This window comes from Nannospalax galili, unplaced genomic scaffold (genome assembly GCF_000622305.1).
Source record: "Nannospalax galili isolate Female #2095 unplaced genomic scaffold, S.galili_v1.0 scaffold175, whole genome shotgun sequence".
In the NCBI taxonomy this organism is placed as follows: domain Eukaryota; kingdom Metazoa; phylum Chordata; class Mammalia; order Rodentia; family Spalacidae; genus Nannospalax; species Nannospalax galili.
The window spans coordinates 1034685-1057782 of NW_008336314.1; the positions used below are offsets into that span (position 1 = coordinate 1034685).

General features: G+C 38.8%; 1 protein-coding gene and 1 pseudogene across 3 annotated transcripts in view; both read left to right on the forward strand.

The window, feature by feature from the left end:
- The window catches only part of Prkg1 (protein kinase cGMP-dependent 1), a 1315555-nt gene that overhangs the window by 912616 nt on the left and 379841 nt on the right, over window positions 1–23098 (forward strand). The window lies entirely within an intron of this gene.
- LOC115070026 overlaps window positions 8763–23098 on the forward strand; it is a 20993-nt pseudogene continuing 6657 nt past the window's right edge.

Genomic DNA, 23098 nt, shown 5'->3' on the forward strand with positions numbered 1-23098 from the left:
ATATATAAATTATATATAATTATATATATATCACTACCTCACCAAGGTCCTTATGTCACATTATCACTTAAATGCAAGCTTATACTCTTTTTTTATTTTTTATTATTATTTATTTTTGTGAGACAAGGTCTTCCTGTATAGCCCCAGCTGGCCTGGAATTTTGCTATGTAGATTACGCTGAGTGAAGCCTCTATCTCACAGAGATCCTCCTGCCTCTGCCTCCTGTGTGCTGGGATTAAAAGCATGCACCACCATGATTAGATTAGGGTTGTGTGTGTGTGTGTGTGTGTGTGTGTGTGTGTGTGTGTTACATGATATATGTGTATAGTTCGCCCACCCATGTGTGGAGGCCAGAGAAGGGCAATGGGTATCTTCTTCTATGTCTCTTTATTGCCTTGAGGCACAATCTCTCACTGACTGGAAGCCCACTGTTTAAATTAGGCTGAATGGCCGTTGAACTCTTGGGATCTGGCTATCTATGTACCCAGTGCTGGTATTATAGACATGCAGCAATATCCAGCATTTTATGGGAATGATAGAGATTCAAACTCAGGTCCTCACACTTGCAAAGAAAGTACTCTTACCACTGAACGATCTCTCCAGTTCCAGGGTATATAATGATTAGAGAGTTTCAAGAACTTCAAAATGCCTGAGCATTGAGACTATTAAAGGCAAATGCAGGAAGATAGGAAAATTGGGGAATAGTGCATAAAGGACTTTGCATCCAATGCCAAGTGCCTGGGTATTCTGTGATAGGTATGTATGGTCATCAAACAATTGAAGTGGGAGAAGGATGTGGTTGAGTGTGAATTTAATAAAAATCACTGTGAAACTACGTGGAGAAGGTGCCGTAGGAAAGGAGAGGAAGGGAAGAAGTGCACTTGGCCCAGAACAGATAATTAGGGCGTGATTCTGGGCCAGGACAGTGAGAATGGAAATGCAAGGGGGCATTTGAGGACTTAGGAAATTAATCAGCAGGACATGGTGAATGAATTAAATATAGAGAAAGCAAGAGGGAAAGAAAGGCTTATTAGAAACTTCCTGGCATGGATGACTGGTTGGTAGAGATAATACTGTCTCTAAACCAGAAGACTACAAAAGCAGTGAGATGGGGAGCAGGCAGATAGAAGGGTGCTCAAGACAAGACACTTTTCTGATACATTAAGACAAATTCAATGCAGAACACATCACAAAATCTTAATATTTGAATTGTAAATGTATGCATAAATCATCAATATCTAGGGTACCTGTTTTCTAAGACTATTAAGAAGCAGGTAAAGTTAGCAGGCACAAAACAAAGTTTGGTTACACTTTTTTTTTTTTAATTTTTAGTTTTTTAGAATGTTTTTATTATTCCAATGAGGCAATTTTTAACACATTTTTTCCCAGAAAACTTGAAGCAGGTTACATAAAAATATATATGCAATAAAGGTTAAGGGGGACAAATGGGAAAAAGGAATCATGACCAAGGGATTTTCCAACATGGGGTCAACTTTGGTGGAATAATAAAGGTTTTCATTGAATCTATTCATTTTGGGTTTGTTTGAAAATCCTAACTGGTTTATTGGGCTTGCTAACAAAGCATAGGGTGGGGATTTATTTACAGATGAGTGGGCATCCCCATTTATGGCTGTGCTAGAAAGTCCACACTCAAATATAGATCCTCTCACTTCCCAATTGCTGCATAAAATGGTAAGAGAGGTGCCTTATGACATTCTTGGATTGTATATCCTTAGCCTCTCCCCCACATGCAACTAAGGTTGACTGGGTGGGAAGGGTTACTAACTCCCCCCTCAACTCCTTGACAAGTGGGAGAGGAGTTGTGACTCTAGCTTGCCTGCATAGTGGCTGGAGGACACTTCCAGGTAACACTACACCCCTTCCTCCAGCTCTTACATTCTTTCAGCCAACCTCTTCCACAATTGTCCCTGAGCCTTGGAGGGGGTGATAGTGTGGGATAATCTTCCTCCCATGTGTTAAGGCACTGAGCTTTCAGGCCTCTGAATCATGGTTTCCATGGGCTGTTGGCCAATCTCGGTGGCATTCTATTATAAGGATTTAGTGCTAAGATCTACAAATGAGGTAGAACATGCGTCTTTTTTATTTTTTTTTGAGTCTGTGTTACTTCACTTAGAATAACAGTTTCTATATCCATCCATCTACCTGCAAATTTCATTATTTCATATTACTTTACTGCTGAGTAGAACTCCATTGTGTAAATGTACCACATTTTTGTTAACCATTTGTCAGTTGAGGGGAATTTATGTTGCTTCCATCTCTTACCTATTGTGAAAAGAGCAGCAACAAATATGGTTGTACAAGTGTCTTTGCAATAGGATGAGTCCTTTGGGTATATGCCAAGGAATGGTATAACTGTGTCATGTGGTAGGTTCATTTTTAGTTTTTTTAAGAGTTCTCCACACTGTTTTCCATAGGGGTTGCACGAGTTTGCACTCCCACCACCAGTGAATGAATGTTTCTGTTTCACTACACCCTCACCAGTATTTGGTATCATTTATTCTCTTGATCTTAGCCAGTCTGACTGGGGTAAGGTGAAACCTTAAGGTGGTTTTGATTTGCATTTCCCTAATTACTAATGATGTTGAATGCTTTATGAGATGTTAGTTAGCCATCTTTATTTCTTCCTTGGAGAATTCTCTGTTTAGATCTTTAGCCCATCTTTTAATTGGGTCATTTGATTTCTTGCTACTTTGTTTTCTGACTTCTTTATATATTCTGGATGTTAAACCTCTTTTAGGTGCATTGCTGGTGAAGATTTTTTCCCCACTCTGTGGGTTTTCTCTTCAATTTCTTGATTGCTTATTTTGCTTTACAGGAGCTTTTTAGTTTAATGAGGTCCCACTTGTTGATTGTTGACCTTAATTCCTGAGCAACTGGTGTCTGATTTCAAAAGTCATTTCCTTCACCCATATCTTGCAGGTTGCTGCCAATGTTTTCTTCTAAGAGTTTCAGGGTTTCCAGTTTCACATTGAGGTCTTTGATCCATTTGGAGTTGACTTTTATGCAGGGTGAAAGATTGATAAGGATCTAGCTTCATTCTTCTACAGGTGGAGATCCAGTTTTGCCAGTACCATTTTTTTAAAGATGCTATCTTTCCTCCACTGTGTGATCTTGGCACCTTTGTCAAATATCAGGTGGCTGAAATTGTGTGTATTCAGGTTTGGGTCTTCAATGATGTTCCATTGATCTGTATGTCTACTTTTGTGTCAGTACTATGCTGTTTTTATGACTATAGGTCTGTAGTATACTTTGAGATCTGGTATAGTAATCCCTCCAGTGTTGCCCTTTGTGCTCAGGGTTTCTTTGATTATACAGGGTTTTTTGTGCTTCCATACCAATTTAAGGATAGTTTTTTTCTAATTCTGTGAAGTATGTCATGGGGATTTTATTTGGGATTGCACTGAATTTACATATTGCTTTTAGTAGGATGCTCACTGTCACAATATTAACTTTTCCAAAGTATGAGCATGGGAGGTCCTTCCATCTTCTGTGTCATCCTCAATCTCTTTCTTTGAAAATTTAAAATTTTTGTTGTAGAGATCTTTGATGTCCTCGGTTAGGTTTATTCCAAGATATTTTGTTTTCTTTTGTGAATGGGAGGGTTTCTCTGTACTCTTTCTCCAATTGCTTGGGTTATTGGTATATAGAAAGGCTATTGATTTTTATAGATTAATTTTGTAACCTGCCACTTTACTAAAAGTGTTGACCAGTTCTAGGAGTTTTCTGGTGGAACTTTTGGGATCTCTTAGATATAGTATTATATTATCTGCAAAAATGGATAATTTGACATCTTCTTTTCCAATTAGTACTCCTTTAATTTCCTTCTCTTGTCTTATTGCTCTAGCAAGAGTTTCAAGCACTATATTGAAAAGGAGTAGAGATAGTGGACATCTGTGTCTGGTTTCCGGTTCCCGATTTTAATGGGAATGCTTCTAGTTTTTTTCCATTTAGAATGAGGTTGGCTATGGGTTTGTTGTATATAGCTTCAATTATGTTGAAGTATGTTCCCTCCAGTTCAATTTCCTTTAGAAATTTTATCATGAATGCCTGCTGAATTTATCACAAGACTTTTCTGCTTCTATTGAGATGATGATGTGGTTTTTGTCTTCGAGTCCATTTATATGATTGATGACGTTTATTGAGTTGTATATTTAACCATCCTTTCATCTCTGGAATAAAGCCTGCTTGATCATGGTGAATGATCTTTTTGATGTACATCTGTATGCAGTTTGCAAGTATTTTGTTGAGAATTCTTGCATCTATCTTCATTAAGGATATGGGTCTATAGTTTTCTTTTTTTGTTGTGTCTTTACCTGGCTTTGATATTAGAATGATGCTAGCTTCATAACAGTAATTTGGGAGTTATCCCTCTCCTTCTATCTTTTTGAAAAATTAGGTAGTATTCGTTGGAGGTCTTCTTTAAATATCTGGTAGAATTCTACCATAAATCCATCTGGGCCTGGGCTTTTTTAGTTGAGAGATTTTGTATTACTGTTTTGATTTACTTATATGTTATGAATATGTTTAAACTGTTGGTCTCCTCTTGGTTTAAATTTGGTAGTTCCCATGATTTTAGATATCCATCCATTTCTTTTAGGTTTTCAAATGTAATGAAGTATATGATTTTAAAGTAGTCCCTTATAACATTCTGGATCTTTTGAGTGTCTGTTGTGATGTTTCCCCTTTCATCTCTGGTTTTGTTGATTTGGATTTGCTCTTTTTTTCTTTTGATTAGCTGGGCTAAAGGTCTGTTTATCTTGTTTAGCTTCTCAAAGAACCAGCTCTTTGATTCATCGATTCTTTGTATTGTTTTGTTTGTTACTATTTCATAAATTTCTGCTCTGATTTTTGTTATTTCTTCTCTTTTTATTATGCTGATTTTTTAATGTAAGCACTTAGAACTGTAAACTTCCCTCTTAAGACTGCTTTTAAAGTGTCTCAGAGGTTTTGTTGTGTTGTATTGTCCTTTTCATTGAATTCCAGGAATTCTTTTATTTCTTTCTTAATTTCTTTTTGATCGACTCATTATTCAGGAATGTGTTATTTAATATTCATGAGTTCGTGTGATTACTAGGGTTTCTTCCTGTGTTGATTTTAAGCTTTATTGCATTGTGGTCTGATAGAATGCATGGAATTATTTCAACTTTTTATATTTATTGAGATTTGTTTTGTGCCCCAGTATGTGGTCATTTTTTTGAGAAAGTTCCATGGAGTGCTGAACAGAAAGTGTATTTTTTGGTTCTTGGATGTGATATTTGGAAAATGTATGCTAGGTCCATTAGATGTATAGTATCATTTAATTCAGATGTCTCTGTTTATTCTTTGTCTGCTTGTCCTGTCTAATAGAGACAGAGTTGGGGTTAATCTGTATCTTAAAGTTCTGTAGTGTTGTTCTTATGAATTTGGTACACCAGGATTTGGTGCATATATACTCAGGATTGTAATATCTTCTTGGTTGATCATTCTTTGATCAGAATGAAGCGACCCTCTTTATCTCTCCTGACTAGTTTTAGTTTGAAGTTTATTATTTCAGATATTAGAATTGCTACCCCTGCTTGTTTCTTAGTGCCATTTGCTGGAAATATTCTTTTTCATCCTTTCACCTTAAGGTAGTGCTTGTCCTTGGTGAGATGGGTCTTTTGCAGAAAATAAAAAGATGGGTTTTGTTTCTTAATTCATTCATTTAACCTGTGTCTTTTCACTGGGGAATTCAGTCTATTGATATTTAAAGTTTTTATTGAACGATGTGTATTGGTTGCCATCATATTGATTACTGTTTACATTCTTTGTCTAATTTTGTGGTTCCACAATTATACCTTCATTTACTTTCTTCCTGTTGCCCCTGGGACATAGTTGTTCCTTTCTCTGTTCTTTTTGTTGCTTCAAGTATTCTTTGAAGGGCTGGTTTGTGTCCATGTATTCTTTCAGGCTATTCATGTCATGGAAAATTTTCTTTCCCCTTCAGCTGTAATAGGCATTTTTGCTGGGTAAAGTATTCTGGGCTGGCATCTATGGTTATTGAGAACTGGAAATACCTTGGTCCTGGCTCTTCTGGCTTTCATACTTTGCACTGATAAGTCAGCTGTAATTCTGATGGGTTTTCCTTTATATGTGAGTTGTTGTTTTCTTTTACAGCTTTTAGCATTCTCTCTCTGTATTGTACATTTAGTGTTTTTACTATGATATGTCATGGGGAGTTTCTTTTCTGGTCCTGTCTATTTAGTGTTCTATGTGCTTCTTGTATTTGTATGGGGATGTCTTTCTTTAATTTTGGGAAATTCTCTTCTACAATCCTGTTTAAGGTTTGGCCAATACCATTAACTCCTTCATCTATGCCTATCATATGTAGTTTTGGTCTTTCCATGGTGCCCTACATCTCCTACATATTCCATTCATGTGTTTTTTTAAATTTTTCATAATTTTTTCTTGAATGGTCCAGTTCTTAAACTTTATCCGCCAGTGTTGATATTCTGTTTTCCATTTCATTCATTCTAGTGGTGAAGCTTTCCCCTGTTGTTTCAAGTTGTTTTATTGAGTTTTTCACTTCCTTCTTCATTTCAGCCTGAGTTTTCTTCAATGTTTTTTTCTCTTTTGTGAATTCATTCAGTTTATTCCTACCTTCTTTTAGCTCTTTGATTTGTTTGTGTGTTCTTAAGTTCATTGAATTCCTTGATTATGATTATGATCTTTTAAATTCTGTGTCCTGGGTTATCTCTAGGGGGACTCTCCTTGTAAAACTCTTCTACAGGACTGGTGGAGTTTGGTGGGAACATACTGCTTTGGTTTTCTATTTTATTGCTTTTTCTTTCTGATTTTGGCATGTGGATTTCTTTCATTGTTTGTGATTCTGGTATGAAAAACAAGCCTTCTTTTGCTCAGTTGAAGTGTGCTTCTGTTTGTATTATTGGTGTGCTTGGTTGTTTTTTTAATTGGGTATATAGAGCTTGTTGGTCTAGGTTTCAGGTTCTCTCTGACTTTTTTGGAGGGAACTGATGGCTTCCGATCAGCTACTCAGTGGGTCCCACAGTGGCCTGAGTCAGGCTCCAGTCAGGTAGACTCAGGCTTCCTTCTAACATTTGGACTCCTACTACCAGTATGCAGAGCACACTTTGGGAAGTTCCCTAAGGGGAGGCCCAATTTTGGTGCTCTCAGGCAGTTTGCTGAGTTCTCAGCCCCTACCCCAAGGCCAGATCAGGCACTCTCAGGCTGTCTGCTAAGGCCTCAGCCTTATCCTGCTGAAGAGCAGAGAGGTTAGCCCCTGGGGCAATGGGAGGGGCCTCATGGCCTTACATAAATCCCAGTTAGGGTAGTGGGTATGGCTTGATTTGGGGAAATTTTGGAGAAACTCACCACCATGTGGAGGCCAATCCAGGAGCTCTCAGGTGGTCTGCTGAGGTCTCAGCCTGTACACCAGGTAGAGGCCAGATCAAGCACTCTCAGGCAGTCTGCTGAGTTCTTAGCCCCTACCCTAGGAAGAGGCCAGATCAGGCATTCTCAGGCTGTCTGCTAAAAATGTGTGTCTAAAGGTGAGCAATTGATATATGCTATGGTTCTTCATTCCAATGAGTCTGACTGCATTAGAGACTGCATTGGAAAAGAAGCAGGCAGAAAGCTAGTAGGTCACTATAACAGAAAACAGGGAAAATACCAAGAGGAGAAAGACGGCAGACACTCCCAGGTTAATAAGACAGAAAATGAATTTGATGAATGGGGGATCAGGCTGGGGATGAACAGGCTCTAAAAATACCATCTAGTTTAAAATCCCTGTTTGCTTACAGATTCCTGTTTGTGTCATCAAGCCATGCAAAATGCCCACTTCAAGAAACTCTCTTTATGTCCCTTAATCCAGATTTGTCATATATATACCAATATACATAACCATCCAGAAAAAATAATATGAACTTCCTTGAAATTCAGACAGTCCAAAGCCCTGTATTAGATTGTGTCAAATTCATAGGACCAGCTCTTCCAGGTTAGAATTCTGCTGAATATGTCCTATATAAACTATATTCCACACTACAATGATTAAGTATAAGGAGGGAATTTGTTTAGTAAGTGAAATTAGATTTGGGGATAAATTTGCTTTCTAATTTAAATGAGCTCAGGGCATTTCCCCAGGTTTGTTTTTCCAATGAATAATTTCATTGCTCTCTTTGTATTTATAATTTTATTGGGTCTTTTTCTTTATGGACTGATTGTTTTCAAATGCTTTCAAAGTAAATCTTGCAATCTGACTTTCAGGCTATGAATACTCAGCTTACCTGTAAAACATTTCACTCTGATATTGACACATTGTGACCACATCTTCCTTAGTGCCTTTCTTTCTTTGCTCATGAAAATTGATACCATTTATGCTAATCTTGCTGCATGACTGAAAGAAGAGCATCTCCCCCAGTGTGTGTCCAAAGGGAGTGTTCTTTGCATTTCAGGGGCTGTATGCTACCTGTGTTCACTGTCTGCCTCGCCTGTTCATTCTTATAAGCTGTGTTCCTTCAGAGTCATCCTCTCACTGACTGTCATTCTACCTGTGAAGGTAGTTGGCAGCAATTTCACCACTGCCTCTGACTGTGAGTTTGATGTGCTTCTGGTTACGTTGATCTTTAGTTATCTATTTTTCCCATTATGACCATTCTGTATGGCTACTTAATTTTCTAAAATAGGAAGTCTTATTAATTTGTGGCTGCTTTGTAACCAGAAAACAGGCAACATTCTACATCAGTGCCTATAAGGAAATGGGAAACATGAAGACCGAAGATACAGACGAGTGTCAGAAAGATAAAAGGGTAAGAGCAGACTCTGAGCTCAAAGGTTTCATCTGACTTATGTGCTCACTGCAAACCATGTACTAAGGCACAGCAAACGATGGAATTTCCACATGAACAAAGAATAAAATGATGTGCATAGCTTTGTAGTCTGCCTTCTACACTACAATGATGGGAGAAAAGAAGAATGTTTTATATATTTAATAAAGATATGCAATCTTATGAATTCCACATATACCACATCACTTAAGTAGACAGACCATTAACCAGAATGTTGCAGAGTAGGAAATGTTTGTGAACTGAAATGCTAAATATTACTAATTGTTCCAAAGAGCAACTTAGATGTTGCAGAAAATATTTTCAACATGATGGAACTGAAGAAAAAGTGTATTTCTTTTTGAAAAGTCAGATAATTTACAAATAAAATCAAATTAATGTGAAATGTCTCTTCCCCACAAGCCAGAATAATTGCTGCTTCACCCTTCTTTCTCCAACTCCCAAAAATATCTAGAAAAAAAGTCAATGAGCAATTTATTGCAAAGGCATTTGTTACAAAGCAGCTACTTATTGACCATAAATGTTTTAACTCTATAACATTTGAGGCTTTTGCCAATATCAGTGTTTGCACTGTTAGGGACGTGACACCTCTGAGTTGATTGACAGCTACTATTCATGTTTACCTGTGTGCGCCTGACACTAAATCTTTCCATAATGATGAGGCAGCACTGTTTCCTTGTTAAGGAGATCTTGTTCCTTCTTGTGTCGTCACCTTCCCTCGGCCAGCTCTTCCCTGGCATTCCTCCTCCATCATCCGTTCTCCATTGATCCTTCATCATGGGTACCCAGTTCAGCTCTTTACCATTCTCAGAAACTGATATAGGCGAGTGATCCTTTTGTCATCTCTAGCTAGATTTAACCCTGAACAGAATTCCCCTTAAGCCACAAACTTATGAGTACTTTGTGATGTCAAATATATGTTTGAGTCTGAACTCTTCATTTTCTCAAGTCTATTTCTTCATCTTCTCCTTCCTATTTGTGTTAGCTGGGATTTCGAACTAGATGGTATTCTTAGAGCCTCTTCATCCCCAACCCCATCCCCCATTCATCAAATTCATTTTCTGTCTTATTAACCTGGGAGGGCCTGCCATCTTTCTCCTCTTGGTATTTTCCCTGGTGTCTGTTACAGTGACCTACTAGCTTTCAACCTGCTTCTTTTCCAATGCAGTCTCTAATGGAGTCAGACTCATTGGAATGAAGAACCACAGAGTATATCAGTCGCTCTCCTTTGGACACACATTTTTAAAAACAAAGTATTTCAATTTCTTCAGGCTCTGCCTGGATGAACTTTTTTCAGTCTTGAATGTAGTGATTTCTAAGGTCTAACTATGTATACCACAATTGATTTCAGGGAATCACCTATCAGTTGCTGAATATTTAAGTACTGTTTATGAACTAGCTCCAGTCTGCAGAGCATGCACAAGCTTAGATGCTCCATTAAGCCTACGTTTCACTGCCAACCAAACCACGCTCCTCCCGTCTTTGATGAAATAATCTAATATCACTTTCCTTTTCTTCTGAACTTACAGGCAGTTGTTTACTATAGGAATACTCAGGTTCTGCTCTTTGATTTTTCTCTGTTTGAATCATCTTTTCAATTAATACCAGTAAGTTAAGACTTCTGATTTCACTGTCGTCTCACTGCTTTTGCAGTAGACTGTCAGACTTCCCCAGGCCATTGCAATCTTGCCTTTCCTGTTTCTCAGAACATGGTAGTATGTTACTGAAGAAGTTGAGGTCTACTGTCTTCACTGCTGTGTCTTAACTTTGGGGCCGCAGATTTCACGGGCATGTTACCAGTATAATCACATATGGCTCACTACGTAGAGGAGCCTCCTGCTTCAAGTTTAATGCTTTGTGGTCATCATCATGAGATTATTCATTTCACTTTTGAATTTTTATTCTGATAAAACATTGAAACTGATTGCTCCCCCTGCTTTTCCCCATAGCCAAGACTGATTCACGTCTGCCATATCATTGGGCTCTGCCAAATCTACCCCTCTCCATTCCCAGCAAGTCACCACACTGACCGCTGCTTATGGAGAGAGCCTGAGGGTAGGCTTGGGCCTGCAGATGCTGTGATGACACAATGTAGAACAAAATGGCGACCACTCCAGCCATAGTCTGGCAGTGCCATGACACATTTGGTGGGAGACTCATCAGGGAAGCCTCCCTTATTTATCCTGCAAACAGATTGCAGTTCTATCTTCTGCCTAGGAGATACTTGGTTTCTCCACCTGGAGGTACAGCATGCAGGCCTAGCACGGTGTCTTACACATGTTCAGTCAAACGGCTCAGGAGCACGCAAGAATCTGACCTTGCCTGGGATTATCCCTTGAAGGGATGCAGCAGTAAGTAACAAATAAAACTTCCGTCAAGACCACTGGAGACACATTTTTGTTTTGTGGCATGACCTATCAATTGTGTAGCTGGTGTGTCTTTTCTTTTTCACTTCCCACATCTTGCTTACTTCGTCTTCATTCCTGCCCTTTCTCTGTACATTTTTTATCTTCTGTTTTAAACAGTGGCACTTTTTACAGAGCAGTAGGAACTCATCCCTAAAAATCTAAAGGAAAACTTTTGTAGTGTTGAGTCGTGGTTGTTGAGTCAGACTTCTGGATTCAAATGTCAGTCCAGCTCATTAGCTGTGCATAACTTTTGACAGCTTGCTCAGTTTTTTTCCCTCTTTGCTTGAGTTTCTCTCCTTAGAACATGTGAATCTTGTAGAATATTTATAGGATGTTTGAGAGTATTCATAGAGCTTTCATAGGATTAATAGAAACAACTGTGGGATTAGTTTTAGTCTTTGTTTAACGAAGATGATATTTAGGAACTGGTGTTTTAGGTTCTTCATTTGTTTCAGTGATTAAATCTCTATTCTAAAAATGAAATTAGTCATATAATTTATCGGTTTATTGTTCATATTAAATAATTTTTATTTATTTATTTTTTGTATTTATATTTTTTAAGATTTATTTTATGTTTAATTATGTGTCTATATGTGTGTCTGTGAGATAAATTGCCTGCAGAAGCTAGAAGAAGTCATCAGAAGCCTTGGAGATAGAGGAGGAGGAGCAGTTACAGGTAGTAACTGTGGCAGGATCTGGGTACTGGTTGGAACCAAGTTCAGGACCTCTGGAAGAACAGCAATGCTTTAACCACTGAGCCATCTTTCCAGCCCCTATTTTAAATCTTTCCATCTGTCCATCTGATCATCTATATCTGTACCCACAGCCTAAATAATTTTTTATAACATTTTTTCCATACAAAAAAGTGTGTGTGTGTGTGTGCTTGTGTATATATGCACCACATGCATGCAAGTGGCTAAGGAAGCCAGAAGAGAGTGTCGATTCCTTTGGAACTGGAGTTACTGGTGTTGAAGCAACCTAATGTGGGTGCTGGGAAGCAAACCCAGGTCCTTTGCAAGAGCAGCAGGTGATCTTAACCATTGAGTCATCTCTCCAATCCCTGAATAATTTCTATTTTAATAAAAGTAATTGAATCTTTATGACAAAAACTTTCAGTCTTTCACATGATTAATAACCGATGATTTTCCTAGCCTTTAATTTCTCTGCCTGTTAAATTTGTCCTCTATCATTACATTTTACAGAATTCAGTTTGCTGCTATTTTGATGTAGAAACCCACTTTCCCCACCCCTCTTTTAGTTGTTCCAGGTAATGGATGGAGAAATGAAGGTCTTTGGCCAATGGGTATGAAACTATTTGGGTACTGGGTACCTTGTCTCACAGTGATGTAGAGCTCAGTGCCCAGCTTGCTTATTTCCCAGGGGAGAGTTTTCTGAATGCTGTTTACTGTCCTGCTGCCTTTGATTCCATTTGCATCCCTCAGCAGATTGCTCTGTCTCATGAAAAATACATGGCTATTCAATGTTTTTTTTTTTTTTTTAAAAAAATGCCTTTATAACCAATATACAAAGTAGATAGTTTATACAAGAGAGTAAGAAAGCCCAAAAGTAGAGTGGGTGGCACTGAAACATCATGTGACTGTGAAATGATGCTTAACCTTCTTAATGAACTGATTATCTGTGACCTGCCCATGTTGTTGAAACAACTGTATGTTCTTTTGAATTTGGAGTGCTAATGCTCCAAAAAAGCACTAGGATTCCAAAGTCTTTCCTAGTCCCTCAACCCACTTCCTAACAAAGACATCTGATATTTTAAGATATCATAAGTTATGGTAAATATATGAAACATATATCATAGAAAACATACATAGTGAGGGGCTCTAGAGATGGCTCAGCAGTTAAGAGCACTGGCTGCTCTTGCCAAGAATACAGGTTCAGTTCCCAGCACTTGTATTGTGGCTATCAACTGTCTGTATCTCCAGTTCCAGGGGATTGGACACCCTCTTCTGGTCTCTGTGGGAGTTGCAGGACACAGGTGCACCTAAATGCAGGCAGGCAAAACACTCATAATCATAAAATAAATAAATTAATTAATATTTTGAAAAAGAAAACATGCATAGTGAAATGGAGGTTGTGTTTATTTGCTTTTTGTCATTCTCCTAGAAAGCATGTATTCATAAGTATAGTCCTCCATCACCATGTGCCAGCTGTTTGTCTTTGGGATAATTATGCAATTCCTTTGAGCATCCATTCTCCCACTGCAAAATTAGGTTAATGATGTTTAATTCACATTCCTATTGGGAGGATTTGTGAAATACATTAGTTAATTAAATAATTAAGTCGCCTTATTGCTGTGTGCCAGACAGATGCTTTCTCTATTTTGAGGATAGGGCAGGCCCAGAGTCTGTGCTCTTATAAAGACTAGCACTTATGAATAGGGTTTCTCTGAAGTGATAATTATTATCATAATAATCTTTTCCCTCTCACTTAAGACCTTTACTTTGTGGGAGGCTGACTGATTTGAAGAAAATAGCATAAAACGCTATTATGTTTTCTTTTAAACTCAACTATGCCTTCTAACTCTGCCATAGTCTACTAGAAATACTGTTTCTCTTGAAATAGAGTATTGTAGAATGCATTCAAGAGAGAGGTAATCTCTGAAATTGCTCAGAGTGGGTCAATATGTTATGTCAGTCCATAGAGCTAGAGCTAGTACTTTATTAACATAGAAATGTTTTTAGCTTTAGTGAGGAAGAGAATCTAAACTATTGTCTATAATAATCTGAGTGGACAAAACAGATAAATTTAACCTTTAAAAAGTTCATTTAAAAAATATTTTACTTAGGCCAGGCATGGTGGTACAGGCCTTTGATCCCAGCACTCAGGAGGCAGAGGCAGGTGGATCTCTATGAGTTTCAGGCCAGCCTGGTCTACAAAGTGAGTTTCAGGCAAGCTTGGGCTACAGGGAGACCTTGTCTCAAAAAAGACCAAAACTTTTTTTTTTTTTTACTTATAAACCAGGCGTGGTGGTACACACTTTAATCCCAGCACTTGGGAGGCAGAAGCAGGTGGATCTCTGTGAGTTCAAGACCAGCCTGGTCTATATAGCAGGTTTCAGGCCAGCTTGGGCTACAGGGAGACCCTATCTCAAAAGGACCAAAAAATATTTTATTTACTCTTTTATTCTATGTGTATGAGTGTATTGCTTGCATGTATGTGAGTGCACCCGACTGCATTCCCACGGAGGTGAAAAGACGGTGTCACATTCTCTGGAACTGGAGTTATGGACCATTGTTAGCCCCCATGTGGGTGCTGAGAATCGAACCCGGGTCCTCTGCAGGAACAGTCAGTGTTCTTAACTGCTGAACCATCTCTCCAGTCCCAAAGATTCATTTTTAAGAGCTCATACCACATTCTCTTATTTCTTTATTTAGAAACAGCCCGTGGTGTGAGCTCTTTCTGGGGAGATGAACAAACGCCTATTCACCCCAGGGAGGGCACCAACAGCATACCAAAGAAATGATTCCACTCAAATATAGTTTGATGAACTAATAAATTTAATTAGGATTACTCACAAGAGCTTGGTTGAGGGGTTATTTACAGGAGCCTGGGCAACTTACCAGTGCCTACATTTTAAAAACTACAAAACTCACATTAATATAATACTCCAGCACCCAGTCACTATAGTCAGTAGTCTGTGACCTTCACACGTCTCTCCATGACAGCATTTGCAGCAGAAATGTAGGGTAGACTTCACTGATTTCAGGAAGATTGCACTAGGAGGGTTTTCTCCTGCAGTTTTTCACTTGCTCATCAAGAACTTCTGTTTCCTGCTGTGGGCAGTGGTAAGTGCCTGAAAGCCTAGGACTTAAGAATGAAGGCAGGAGAATCAAGAGTTCAACAACATACTGGGCTATGTAGTGAGTGTGAAGCCTGCATGGATTTCATGACCTTGTTTCAAAATAAACAAAGATTCCTATGGCCAAATTCAAAGAACTAAAACTAAACTTCCCTAAGGTGTCTTTTTCCCTGGGCATGGTGGTTCATGCTCATGATTCTACCATTTTGGGGGGTGAGGAGAAGGACTGTTAGTTTGATGCCAGCCTGGGTTGCATAGTGAGTTTGAGACAAACCTCAGCTATACGAGGACATGCTGTCTTAAATAAACAATTATATTTGCCTCAACTCCCAGCCCATGGTGACAGCATCTAGATTAAAATTACCTTGTTAAATAAGCATTTTGTCACAATTAGGTCTATTTAGAGCACTCATTGAGAGGAAGAGAGGATGAATTTTCAGAAGGCAACCACCTTTAAATTGTTAAAATACCACTTAATGCTTGGAAAGAAACTCATTACCTACGTGTATAGATAAATTGCCCTAGAGAGCTTGCATTTTTGTATTCTCAAGAAAGCATATAATTAAGCTAGCATAATTCAATTTTATTATTTTTAACATGGTTTACAATATGTGTAGTTCATTTCTTACTCAGGAAAATGTGTGGCCGAGTATATATGATTATATATATTTAAAATATATCTCAGGGCCGGAGAGATGGCTAAGTGGTTATGAGCCATGTATTGCTGTTCCAGAAGACTGGAGTTCAGTTCCCAGCACCAAAGTTGGAGGCTCACAACTACTCAGAACTCCAGCTCCAGGTGATTGTTTGGCCTTTATGGGCACCTGCACTCCTGTGCGCATACCTACTCACAAAGACACACACACACACACACACACACATAATTAGAAAATAAAACACAACCTTATATATATATATATATATATTACACTTGTATTTGTTTAAGACTATTTACTGGTAAGGTATGGACATACAAATTACATTTTGCAACCATTTGAATACCTTTATATGCTATGCTGAGTAAGAAGATGTTTGCTTTGATGTGCCAATTAGATACTCTCAAGTCCAATATGGTAGTAGGCACATGCCTATAATTCCAGATCTTGGGAGGTAGAGTGGGAAGATGAAGAAGTCAAGGCCAGATTCCTTTACGTAGCAAGTTGGAGTGTTGGAGGCCACGCCTGGGCACGAGACCCTGTCTTGAACAAAACAAAACATAAACACAAATTACAAAAACCGTGCTATCTCAAAATATGTAAGTGGCAAATCTATACCAAATGGATAACACTGATTTAGAAAGTTTGTAGGTGAAGATATTCAGCGTAAATTAGTTGCCTATATGTGCTAGAATTTTTTCTGGTGATCAAAACCAAATAACAACCTTATCCTATTGCATTGGGGTGTATAGTCATTGCCTGTTTTGGGGGAGACGAGGCACTTGATTGGCTCAAAGTTCTCCTTTGGTGAAGCTACTTACCACCTGGTTTTGTTTCTCCCCAGAGCATCACCAGTGTCTGGAGAAGAATTTGTTCCTCTCACAGCCATTTTCACTTTTTCTCGTAGTGACTGATTAGGGCTGCCTACTTGGTGTTTTCCAAATGGACTTTTGTCCATGGGTCTATCTCTCACAATAAATTTTTATGCAACAGACTGCAACATGTAGAGAAAGGAGGCATATCCAACTTCTGTGCAGCGACAGAGCAAAGTGCTTCAGTTTCTTATTTAAGAAATAGGCCTCTGCAAGCAGAATTGGGGCATCCAACTACAATGTCCCCAGCTTTCCTGCATAGAGGCATTAAGGACCTATTTGTTCCTCTTCAGTAAGCTCAGGGCTTGCAGTTATAGTTATTTTGGGGTGACATCTAAACAAAATAGGGTAGGGATAGAATAAAACGATCATCAGTGTGTTTATTTGTAAATATAAATTTGATTTGGGCATTGATCACCTTTATGTGGGTTTTGGTAAGATTATCTGGACTTTCAGAAAACAGCATAAACTTGAACTATCATATATGTTAACTTTTGGGGAGGGTGTTCTTTTGAGACAGGATCTCCTTGTAGTACCAGATGGCCTGGAGCTCGCTGTATGGACCAAGCTGTCCTTCATCTCACAGAGATCTGCTTGTCTCTGCTTCCCCACTTCTGGAATTAAAGACCTGCACCACCATACCTGGCTATGCTAACCCTTTATTCGACCAGTTTCGTGTTGTTTACCTCCAGGCCTGACTCAAAGAGTACAATCACGTTTAAGTCATCCTGAGATGAATGAGAAAAATTGTTAGCCTCAAGTATCTTATCTCTTGGGAAGCAAACAGTCACACAACTGTGATTCATGTCTAAGTGTAAGAAGATGTAGACAGAGGCATAAAGTGTTGTAAGAGCCTGAGGCCACATGGGGGGAAATTGTCTGCAGACAAGAAAACTGCTGCGTGTCACTTTTTCTAACTTTATATAAATTTCTAGAGTTTATAACTTTCTCAGTGTGAGGAACTTAACTGAGATGTTGGAGCTGTGTCCATGGCTTTAAATGCACCTCCCTCAGCAGGAAACAAAATTCCTGTGTGTAGAGTCAGCATATTGATCTTTCGTAGTGATCATAGACCTTAGGTCTCCTCATGCCGGCTTGACAGCAGGTCTCTACAAGTCCTCCTGGATATCAGTGGAGCTGATTGCCACATGTGGGCCTCTGGGTTCTAAAATTTGATGTAGATTACACAGTGGGAGTTTTTTTAAGCATACACTACCCTAAATCCACAGAGATTCATGTCAAGGAAAGAAACTCTAGTCACTACATCAGGAACTCAGACTGTGCTTGCGGAGTACCAGTGGGCATCCTTCACATGGAACAGACAATCACTGACATTCCTGCAATAGTACAGAGGCTGTTGTCACATTCATGGGGTATTCCTTCTGCAAGTATTTTCTCACCCTCCACCTTCTACATATAAGATAATCTCTTTTATACAACAATTGCAAAGTTATTTATTGCATCTGATTTTTTAAAAACATTTTGTGTGACACTATAAGTTTAGAATGTAAATACATGTTCTAAAGCAGTTTAGCTCTTGCAATTCTTTTATGGTATAGAAATGTATTGATTCACTCTCCACATGTGGAACTGAACTACAAAAGTATTAAGTGATGTGACTTTGCTGGATTTCATATTAAATAATTGCGTTAGAGCTCAGTTATCACTAAACTTGACAACATTTTGTCAGTAAGGCCTGTAGAGAGTTGAAAACCCATGTGGCAGGAACCAAGGCTATTGGAACTGTGTGGTCCTACCTTTTGAGAACTCTTTATTTAATAATGGTTTGCTATAGTAAAATTGGTAGCCCCAAGCTGGGTGTGGTGGCATGCACACACCTTTAGTCCTAGCACGTGGGAGGCAGGTGCAGGTAGATCTCTGTGAGATAGAGAACAGCCTTGGTCTTTATAACAAGTTCCAGGCCAGATGAGGCTACAGGGACACCCTGTCTCAAAAAGACCAAAATAAACAAAAGATGCACAGACTCCCATTTTCCTACTCAAAGATTATTCTATTTCTGATGTCTTTTAGGGAACAAAACCTTTAAAGCAAGAATTATGGGATTATCTGGGAATCTTAGAGCAAGAGAATCTGGTAACTAATATAAAATTTCTCTATCATTTTATTGTTTTTGTTTGAGACAGGGTCTTAATCTAAGACAGGGTCTTAGCTGTCTTGGAACTCACTAGGCAGCTCGGGCTGCCCTTAGACACATGACAGTACTTCTGCCTCAGCCTGCTGGGTGCTAGGATCACAGACTTCAGCCACGATGTCGATGTCCAGCGTCTGGTATAATTTTTGACATGTTAATCTTTTAAAAATCTCTTCCTTGCTGGGTGTGGTCGTGCACGCCTTTGATCCCAGCACTTGGGAGGCAGAGGCAGATGGATCTCTTTGAGTTCAAGGCCAGCCTGGTCTACACAGTGAGTTCCATGCCAGCTGGGGCTACTGGAAGACCCTGTCTCAGAAAAGACCAAAAAATCTCTTCCTCTTAACTTGTTGTAATCCATAATCTGAGTTTAAAAATGCAAAAGATGGCTTCCTTCTTGTGCAGCAGGCCTTAAGTGAAGTTATAAAGTGATTGGCTATTCCTATAACATTGGTGTCACCTTACACCAGTGGGCATATCTTGCTGAGCCAGTTATTATTGTAGCTCACAGAGTTCACAGTTAGGCAAAACTGTTGATACTTCCTCTCCCCCAGCAGCATGCATCTATCCTTCCAACACTATGAAAGCTAGTGTACTGCATCTCTCAACCCTCATCAGAGATGCTTCTTTTTGTAGTAAATGGCAATTACTACAGAGACTCACAACTGGTCAACATGAAGAGAACATGAGCTGGAATACTCAGCTCTCAATGGAACATTATATCACCGAGAGACTCAGGGATCATTGTGGAAGAAGGGGTGAAAAGATTGTAAGAGCAAGAGGTAGTGAACATCTGTAGTGAAACAATATTTGCTGGGTCTGACAGGACCATCGTACACATGAACTCACAGAGGCTGTAACTTCATGCACAAGATTTGCACAAGATCGAATCAACCAAAATGCAGCATGGATGGGGGAGGGGCTTATGAAACCCCACCCCTACCTAGGAGCTATTTGCAACTGATGGTGGCAAAATGAGAGTCCATTTCTTCAGGGATGTCATCTCAAAGAGGCTACCCATGTTCCAACAGATGATCCTTCATCCATATGTATGCTGTAAATGGACTCTGTGAGTTAAAAAACAAAACACACGAAGTTGAGAGGAAAAAATGGTGATGGAATAGGGAAGGAGTTGGAGGGGAGGCATTAGGGGGAAGGATTTGATGAAACTTAAATTATATACATATAAGAAATTCTCAAATAGCAAAAAAAAATTTAGTGAAAAGATGGAATTGTGAAAATGGCTCAGTAATGTGCTTTATGCACAAGCATGAAGACCTTAGTTCAGAGTTCCAGCACCCACATGAAAAACTGGGCATGGCCCTATGTGTCTGTAACCCCAGGAATCTGGGTGACTGAAATGGGAGGCCTCCAAGAACTCAGTGGCCAGCAGGTCTAGCCAATCAGTGAACTTAAGATTCTGTGAGAGACCTTGTCTAAAAGAAATAATACAGTGGAGAGTGATCAAAGAAGACACCCAACATCAACCAACCTCTTGCCTCCAGATGTACACACACAAGTGCATGCATGCATGAACAGCCACATAACAAACATGTACATACATGTAAACCACACAAACACTGTATTCATTGCTTGTCTCATTGCTGTGACAAAATACCTGACAAAAGCATCATAGGAACAAAGGTTAATTTTGGCTTATGGTTGAAAGAGATGCAGTCCATCCTGTCAGGAACAGTATGGCAGGTAGGAACAGGAGGCCACTGGTCAAATTGTGTACAATCAGGAGGCAGAGAGCAATGAATGGTTCACAAGGCTAACTTTCTCTTTATTTAGTCTAGGCCTTAAGCCCACAGAATGGCACCACCCACATTTAGGATGGCTCTTCCCACCTCACATAACCTAATCTGTAACCCCTCACAGACATATACAGAGATCTATTTCCTTGATGATAATAAATCTTATCAGGTTGTCAAAATTGACCACCACACATGTACATACACAGAAAATGTAAAACATACCATGAATAAAATCTCAAATTAATTTCTCTAAAAGAAAAAAAGGATGTTAAATTAAAAGAAGACAGCTGATGTGGCTCTTTCTTTTGGTTCTACTGAAGCCAACGTGTTAGTTCAATAATTCAAGAAAAAGATATTAAACAGACATCAAAAACTGTGCTAGATTCTTATAGTACACTTTTAGACTAGAGGGAGATGTACATTAAATGATAACATTCATAATTATAGTCGTAATGAGGAACTAAAGGTTCTGCAGGAATAAACATCAAGCAACAGAGTTAACATAGGGATTAGTAAGGGAGGTTTAGACAGGACAAAAATAAGTAGGAGTTTTTCAGAGGAAAAAGGAACATATACTATTCTGGGTAGGTGGTATAGGGGGTTCTGGAAACATATTCCAGGCAAAGGGACAGCATATTTTGAAGATCCTTGGCCCCATTGTTTATTTGGGAATTTGAAAGATTAAAGTGAAAAGATCAATGTGGAAGAGGGGAAGGGGCACCTCACACATGGCCATTTAGATGGTTTTGTTCAAGTACTGAGGCATAATAAGTCACCTCAACCCTAAGGCTTACAACAGAAACCTCATCTTTCCCATGAGTCTGTGTTGGCAGGTCGCACCTGGGTGCTTCTTGGGTTCCACGTATCTTCTGGGTCACTTGGTTGCATTCACCTTTGGACTCAGAGTATTCTCTTATTTGTGATCTCATCTGGGTACTAAAATATCCGGGTACTGACTCTTCTCCATGCCCTCTCTCATAATTCAGCAGTCGAACCTGAGCTTTTCAAGGCTGGGTATATTCTAAGTGGTGTAGAGTAATGGTGCCAGATTTTTATGTTTTATGATGTATTTCTAAAACTGATATAGCCAATTTGTCTGAGCCACCTCAGGTTGAGGGAAAATTAAATCTATATCTTTTATGATGGTTGCATCATGTCTATAGATAGAAAGAGTGTCCATGTATATAATGTTAAATATTTTTGGACTCAAGCTTTTTATCCTTTATCATGTACTATATACTTGAAATGCTTTATTCAGTATAATCCTCACCACAACATAGTGAAGTGAGAAATATCATTACCATATCCATGTTAAGTGAGGTGGATTACAGAGCTATTAATAGTCAGGCATCAGCTGAGGTCTAATTGGAGCCTGTCTGGTTTTGAGGACTACACTGCTATGAGCATTTTGCTTATCAGTCATCACCCCTTTGTCTTTTCAGTGGTGACACCCAGGAGGATAGATAGAAAGTATTAGGACTGCAATAACTAAAGTCATTTTGTGTAAGTTTAAGGCATAATTTTCCATGTTTGGAAAAATCTTGTTGTTGATCCACTCTTTGGTGAAGTTCAGAAAATGAATTCATAATTTATGAATAAGGTAGTTCATCAGCCTGATAAAGCTAAACTCGCCCAGAACTGTTTTCACAGGCTGAGATTTTTGAAGACTCATCAGCCAGCTGGAGAAACATTATCGGTGACATTAGACATTCTTCCTTCAACCAGCTAGCCTTGCCAATTTTCTAGTAATATCAAAGACATGCATTATGGAGCTTCATAAATAAACCTTTCTGATACCCCCTGATGTCCAAAGCTTTGCTTCTCCCACATTTTTAGTGGGATTTTCTTCCAGATCCCCACTATATCTCAAGCCTCATTCCATTCAGTACTGAAATGGGGAAATTGCCTCTCTTTCCTGAGATATTGCTTCCTGTTCTGACACAAGTCTTGATAATTTATAAGAGTTATAATGGAAACATGTAAATTCCAGAAAGGCTAGTCCTACCCTCCCAGAACAAGTCAGAATGGGATTAATAGATGCCAGGTAGTACACAGAGCTTTTTCTTTCCATTTGTTGATCGAGGTTTTGCTAGTAATGCTGAGCTTTTCTAACTTCGCCTTAATAAGATGAATATTTCTTCCAGAAAGGTCCTCTTGCCAGTAAACTTCTGGGAGCTACCATAAAGGTCAGCCAGACATGGTCATATATGTGTATGTACTGGGATGAACAACAGGATTTAAATATGTTCAATATAACATCACTCATTTGATGGTTGATTTTATATATGAACTTTACTGGGCTAAGAGATACCCTCCGAGCTGGCAAAATATTTTTTGGTGGAGAAAGTACAGTGTTTTTCTTCCCTATCCCCCACCCCATACAGATCTCTCTCTCTCTCTCTCTCTCTCTCTCATCTATCTATCTATCATCTATCTATCTTCTTTCTTTCTATCATCTATCATCTATTGTTTATCTTCCTATCACCTATTTTCTATCAATCATCCACATCTATCTCTATCTCTATCTATCTATCTATCTATCTATCTATCTATCTATCTATCTATCATCTATCTATCATCTATCTATCTATCTATCTAT